Source organism: Apis dorsata, unplaced genomic scaffold (assembly GCF_000469605.1).
Source record: "Apis dorsata unplaced genomic scaffold, Apis dorsata 1.3 scaffold_1024, whole genome shotgun sequence".
In the NCBI taxonomy this organism is placed as follows: Eukaryota; Metazoa; Arthropoda; class Insecta; order Hymenoptera; family Apidae; genus Apis; species Apis dorsata.
Window position 1 is genome coordinate 313,018 of NW_006264123.1, and position 6,319 is coordinate 319,336.

The window sequence follows — 6,319 nt, forward strand, 5'->3', positions numbered from 1 at the left end:
CATATAAATATGATAAATATCTCTGATTTTTATAGAAAAAAATAAAAATTATAGAAATTTAATTTTTTTTAAGTTAATTATATTTAAATATCTGATCTAATTATATTTAAATATCTGATGATATCAAATTGCAATCATAGGAAATAATATTTTTTCTAGCTGAATTAATGAATGAATTGTCAGTTATATAATTAATTTGTTGGATTTTGTGAAGTTTATTTTTATAATTATTTTTATTTAATATAAATTTTTTACTTAATATTTTATTTATATTATATAATACTTTATATATATTTATCTATTCAAATTGATATAAATTTAATTGATTAAATTTTAATGATTAATAATTTAATATAAACTAATTCCTTTTTTATTTTTATGGTATTGATTCATTCAGAATCAGTAATCGATCAATTAATAAAAAAAAAAATGTTTTTTTTTGTTCATATCAGTCAATTAAACAATTAATATGATCAATATTAAAATTAAATCTCAATAAAATAATATGATTTCTTATTTATAGAAGTATTATTATAATTTAAATAACTATAAAAAAAATAATAAAATAAAAAAATAAAATATTAACTTTATTTACTTTCTTCTATAATAAAATTTTAAAATAGATTGATAGATCATGTGAATAAATAAAATTCTAAATAGTAAAATCTCGATTGATCTTGAGCATTGCAACAAATCTTATTCATTATATTCCAATAATATATAATGAAACGTGATTACACGTGTTACAGATGAATAAATAATATTCTACAATCTTAATGATGTCATATAATATAATCATGAAAAATAGAAATTGATGTAACCTGATTTTTTAAATTTGTGAGACTCAAATTGGAAACATTGCGATGTTTGGAAACTTTCAAAATGCTTATTTTTTTTCTTTTCTTTTTTTTTTAAATAAAAAAATCTATGAAAATTCTTAATATGCCGAGTCATCAGAAATATTGTAAAATATTATTCATTTATAGAAACCGTGTCTATATAAAAATTGCGTAAAGAGTTTTGAGAAATTTTCAAATTACATTATTTTAAAATTATTAAAAATAATCTATTTTTAAAATAACTGAAATATTTCATACATATTTGAATAAAAAATAAATTAATGTAAAATTTACAATTAAATGATTTATTTGTTATCAAAATAAATTATTTGTTATTATGTTACTTAATTTTGATAAAAAGAACTATTTTTTAATTTATAATATAATAGTATCAATTTCTTAATATGTAATCTAAATATTTATATTATTTTTTACATGTATCTATGATTATTATAATATTTATTGTTCAATATTAATTCTAAATCATTAGGAATGATTTTTCCACTTTCAAAACAAATAAACATTATGTCTTTAAATCAATTTTTTAATTTATTATTTTTAAAATATTTGTCTTGATTTAAATTAATTAATCAAATAAAAAAAATGATTTAATTTAAAATATATTCAGTCAAATAATAACGAGCATTATATAATATAAAATAAAAATACTTATTTTTATAGTATTATTTAAAATGAATTTTTATTTGCACAACAGAGCTTACACGAATTCGTATATTTGAAAATAAGAATTCATTTATGTATAAAATTAAAATAAGAATAGATAAAGTTCTATTGTGTGTATTTAGCAAATTATTGATAAATATAGTGAATATTTTTGGATAAATGAATTAATATAAATAATATAAAATTATATAAAATATAATTATTAAAATATAATATTATTAAATATAATAATATAAAATTCAATATTATATAATATATTTATATTATATTTATATTATATAATATAATATAAAAATCGAATTATAATCGAGTTATAAAATAGTTTTATTTTATTAAAGATAACAATAATAATATTCATAAACGTGAAGATATACTAATATTCATACATGTTAGATATGCAAAAAATGCATGCAAAAGTAATGCTTGTATCTTATAGTTTTAAAATTTTCTATTGTAATACAACTTATGAAAGAGAATAAATTATATTAAAAAATTAATCTTTTTTTTCTATGCATATTGTATAAAATTACTTTTATTAAGGATATGATTTATGATATTGTTAATATTAATAGTGATTTGAATACAAATTTATTCGAATAATGAATAAAATTTATTTATTATTCGTTCAATTCTTATTCGATCAGAATTTCTTATTTGTTCTATTGTCATTCTGTTGGAATTTCCTATTTATTCATTCATTATTCCTTATTTATTCAACAATTTGACTTTAATTTCTTTTGTGTCATTCATTAGATTATATCCATTTATTTTGTAATATAAAGTATAATATCGACGAACGAACTGTTATGATACTAAAATTATTAAAGAATGATAAAATTCGATATTTTTTTGTTTTATTCGAAAAATGAATGATAAAAAAATTAACAAATTTCGAAATAATTTTTTTTTTTTATTTAATAAGCTTAACGTCGCATTAATATCATAGATTATTAGCAATTTACAAGAATTTACAGAGTTACTATAATTTGGTGAAAATCTCGATGCTTTCGCAGAATCTCACTAGAGTGTCCTAATAATCAATGGATAATTTGAAACTATTACCAATGCCTAATTTCCTCCTAATTTTATTATAATTAGATTGGCAAGGATGATGTGGTTGATGATAATTCATATATTATATATATATATTATATATATTTTCCGCATATTGTTGGTTGGTTTCTTTTGAGTAGATATACGTGAGAGAGTTTGCTATGTTCGGTTCTGATTTTCATTGTTATTTGCTATCTTCGGTTGAATTTTGAATTTATTTGTAGATTGAAGAAATTTTCGATAGATTTGTGAAGCAGGCTTGCTTTATATGTTTTTCTTATTGCGGTCCAGGATTGTTTTAATAATATTTCTATGATCCGAGTATGTATGTATTGTAAATAATTGACTGTCTCTTCTAAGGATAACTGCTATTTTTGCTTTAATGTCGGCCACTCTGTACATTTTTATACGTTTCTGTCGATTGCTTTTTGCAAGGAAGTCGTAGAATATGATATATTTGAAGTGATTTATCACTATCAATAAATTTGAGGGCTAGGAATACAAATATTTCAGCCGAGTGGGCACTGTTAAAAGTATTCAAACTATGCTTAATTGAAATGTTTTGAGAGAAGCAAGCAGTCCTGTTTCATAGTCTTTATTTTTGGCGCCATCAGTATATATGTGTAAAAGTAGGATATTTAATATATTTTTTCAATTTTGTTGGATAATTTTTCATATTTGTGTGTTATCAATGTTAAATCAATAGTATCTTAAATGTCCAAAAAAAGACTTTATGGATTTTGTGTTTTTCTATGGCAGAAAGATTGAAGTTTATTTTTTCTAAATATTTATTAATTCTTTGGTAGAATAGAATGTTCCTTGATTTAAGCTTTTTAATTCGACTGTTTGAGTAAATATCTGAAAATATAATGTTGGAAGATTTCGCTGTCCTTATTGAGTATTTCAAACTTAGTAATTTTCTCCTGTATTATAGGGATGGTTCTTCGACTTCAATTAGTATGTTTCTAATTGGTCTTGTATGAAATAATTGTTGCTATTCTTAGCCCTGTATTATGAATTGAATCTAATTTTTTTAAAATTCCTGATTTGACAGAATTATAAATGATAGATATATAATAAATTTTGGAATAATCGCTTTATAGATCTGTAGTAGGACGTCTCCCTAGTTATATGCTAAAGATTTGATAATATTTAATCTTCGTTTGCAGTTATCGACTAGATCGCTATGTTTATTCCATGTAAGTCTATGGTCAAAGTACACTCCAAGATTTTTTAATGCATATAATAAATTTAAGTGCATTATTTTATATAAGGCTTAGTATAAGTATATCTTCTTCATGACATTTAGTGAAAACTATGTAATCAGTTTTTAAAACGAGAATTTAAAGCTCATTTTCAGAAACCAGTTATACAACTTATTAAGCATCAATTGAACAATTTGTTGAAAAGTTTTTTCTTTTACATAGAATTATGATATCATCAGCAAATATTCTTGAGATGATGGAAATTATAGAGATTTTACACACATTATTAATAGCTATTAAAAATGTAGCACTAATTATAGATTCTTGTGATATTCCATTTTCGATTTCGTTTTCCTTGAAAGAATATCATTAACACGAACTTGAATATTTCTATTGTAAATGAAATTTTTAATAAAATGCCATAATGAAATATCGATTACTTTTGATTGTATTAATTTTATTCCATTCTTTTTTGATATTTGTGTTTGTTAATAATAATACATAATTTAGTTGTTTTTCTTTAATAATTCTAGTTTAGCAATCACACATGTTTTTTAAATTCTATCTTATTTTCTGTTTTATGTTTTTTAAAATGATTGAAAGCTTGTTTTAATTTTGATATAGCTTCTTTACATTGATTATTCCATCATGAGAGAGATTTGTGTATTTTTAATGAGGAATTCAATTCAATGATTTTGTCAATTAATGATAATATGTTCTCTAATGATAATATTAGAGAAAAAATCTATTACAGTGTCTATATTCATATTATTTTAGGATATTAAGGATGTTGATTTGTTCAATATATTTGTGAACCTGTTGTTTATACATTTCCTAGTCAGCATTGTAAAATTTTTATTTGAGAAAAAATAAGTTAATATATTGGTTATTAGCGAGGTTGGTTAATTGTATAATAACTGAAAAATGATAGCTATCTATGTAGGTTCACAATTATGAGCAAAGTTATTATTAGTAATCGATAGATCTACAGCTGATTTGCTACATTTGCTACATTAAAGTATATAGGAAGATTGATATCGAAAATAAAGAAATCTGCATTTTTTAGTATTGTACCAATTTTGTAACCGTGATTATCGTTTCTAACAAAGCCCCATAATGTGTTATGGATATTAAAATCTCCAAATATCAAAAATAATTTAGATAGTTACTCGATGAGAACTTTTTTTTTATTTACAAGAAAATTATAGCTATTTGGAAAATATATGCATAGTTTAATTGGGATGTGAATTAATATAAAAATAGCTTCAATGTTTGTTTGAAATTGAATTTCTAATTATTGTTCTTGATGTATATAGCAACATCACTCCTGGCATGATTGAAACGATTTTTAGCATAGCATTGATAGTTTTTAATTTGTCTGCTCGTATTGATTTTAAAATTAGTTTCCTGTATGCATATGATATTTGGTTGTTAATTTTTGATTAGTAGTTATATCTTTTCTAATCTAGCGTAAAAACCGTTGATGTTTCAGTATAATATATTAATCATAAAATTTGTTCTAGAATTATAAGATTATTTAATATTGCAATTATATTTAAGTATTGGAATCAATTTCTGATGAGTAATTTTCTGAAACTTATAAATCTGGCTTTTTCAGTTTTTTGTTTTGCACAGTCTAGTGATCCTATTTTTAATATTGCATTTCTTTAATAAAGAATGAATTGTATTTAATATTTATTTGATTAAATTGAATATGTTTTTAATGTAATCTTTCGCTATTTCTAATAATAATGGGTTAGTAATGCCAAAACTATTTTCCAAAAAAACTTACCAGCTGATAGTTAGTAAGTTAAGAGCATATTTTTTTATTACCTTTTCAATTGTGATTTTTGCTGGTTCGATAAGATTAGTTAATTTTTGGACGTAGGACTTTGGAACCTTGCTTGTGATTGTTTGAGTTTTTTTGATATGTTTTTTAAATACAAATACATTTTCGAGAATTCATTATATGTAAATATTCTGGCTTAGTTATTTATACTCTTATAATGTTATTTTAAAGCACAATCGTACATTATTTCTTTATTTTTGCAATTATAAATTTTGTTGTAATTTGAATGATAAATCATTTGCGTCATTTACGTCTATAGATCTATAGGGCTCAGAGTTTCGGAGGACGTTTACAATAATGATCTTTTACAATGATTAATATTTTGAATTATCTATTTAAGTTGAGATGTTATATTTATATCCTGATTTGTTGATGTTTCTTTGGTTCTTTTAGAAGTGCGAGTGAAGGTGATGTTGGGTCTACATTGGTATATATATGGTCATAATATTTGGTGTTATACTTTTTTTATTGATTATATGGCCATTATTTGGTTATATTCTTCTTGTTTACATATAAAGCAATTTAATTCGCCTAAAGTGATAAAGATACGATATACTATTACTTCGTGTATGGTAAAAGAATTATGTATTAGATTCACGTTTCTGGCTTAATTATTCCGACTCTTATAATGTTATTTATAATGCACAATTGTATTATTTCTTTATTTTTGCAGTTATAAATTTTGTTGG